Genomic DNA, 1,324 nt, shown 5'->3' with positions numbered 1-1,324 from the left:
AACAAAGAAAAATTGTTTAAACGCGCGTCGGCTCAGTCATCTTAAGTCGCAACAACCAATCAGAGATGCGAAATGCCGACACGTGACGCGGGATTTGGGGAAGGGCGCGCGATGCCCGAAATATTTTTGCGTCAATATTCAGCGCCGTGTTTCAAGAGATTAATACCGAGAAACAAATTCTTTTCTTGTTTTGAACGCATAAACATGCATTTACGCTAATCTAGTATGATTCAGGGTTACTTTTTTTTTTACCTGCCATGGCCAGATTATCTAAAGATGTTTGTATTGTGTGTACAATCTACAGAAAGAGAAATGTACATGTACATCAGGTCTGATCATCCGATTTTCACGTTTCGGTTTTTTGGACTCGGTTCATGAACGTATTTTGGTTTGGCTCCTGGAATGTGCGAAAAAAATGACTCCCGGGACTGTCTACAGGGAACACTCGCACATTCGCGGTGTATCAGGACAGCGCGACTGGTCGGCATTAGCGCAGTCCCTGCAATTAGTAACAGTTGCACATCAATCCGGCCGAAAGCATGATTGTGTAACACAGGCCTTTACAACTAGCAAATCATAAAATTACCCGATCTACTAGTACTGTATGTGCGGTTTACCAGCCCCAGACCACATCTGACCACGAGGCAGAACACATTGATGGGTTGCTCAAAAATATTGTCCATGTTTACAAAGAGCTGCTCCACTAACACTATGGAGCGGCCCAACCCAAAAATATTGGCCATGTATCGTTGCTAGGACGACCGGCCAGTTGCTACGTGACTAAATACACGCCGCCACTAGGTCGCCACGCCCGACCAGTTTGAAATCGATAGGATTACGTTATCGGTATTAACATTTCCTAATGTTGACCATCAGCCCCGCCGCGACTTACTACCGGTGACATAAACGGACGACAACATTTCAACGGCATGGGGATGTTTCGAAAATAACCATTTACTCCAATATCAAAACAGGTACGGTAAAAATAAAAAGACGTGCATCATCCCGGACATAATGCAACACCACATGCGAAATTACACAGAAATGCGACGTACGGAAGAATGCGTTTTGGCTGCGAACATCTTCCAAAAAACTTGGCATCTCTTAACCATGGGCAAAAACATCTGGAACCACTTATCAAAACCACCCCGTATCTGCATGAACTTTTACCCCCCCACTGCTATTCCAAACAACGCGTTTTTCTGGACCATTCCAATTCGCCTCGTAATTGTAGGGGTGCGTCTGCAATATTACATTGACCGAGAAAGCAGCAACGGCAAAAATACACATTCGTGCATCAACACGGGCATGCCCGCAGACGGCG

At 45.2% G+C, this 1,324-nt stretch overlaps 1 protein-coding gene across 1 annotated transcript in view; it reads left to right on the top strand.

Moving 5' to 3' along the window:
• Positions 1–1,324, top strand: part of LOC109473428 (kelch domain-containing protein 4-like) — a 15,417-nt gene that overhangs the window by 12,271 nt on the left and 1,822 nt on the right. The gene's annotated exons all lie outside the window — the stretch shown is intronic.

Source organism: Branchiostoma belcheri, unplaced genomic scaffold, assembly GCF_001625305.1.
Source record: "Branchiostoma belcheri isolate BF01 breed outbred unplaced genomic scaffold, Haploidv18h27 scaffold3, whole genome shotgun sequence".
Classification (NCBI taxonomy): Eukaryota; Metazoa; Chordata; class Leptocardii; order Amphioxiformes; family Branchiostomatidae; genus Branchiostoma; species Branchiostoma belcheri.
Note: the sequence above shows the minus strand (reverse complement) of the source record. Positions and strands in the feature narration are given on the sequence as shown.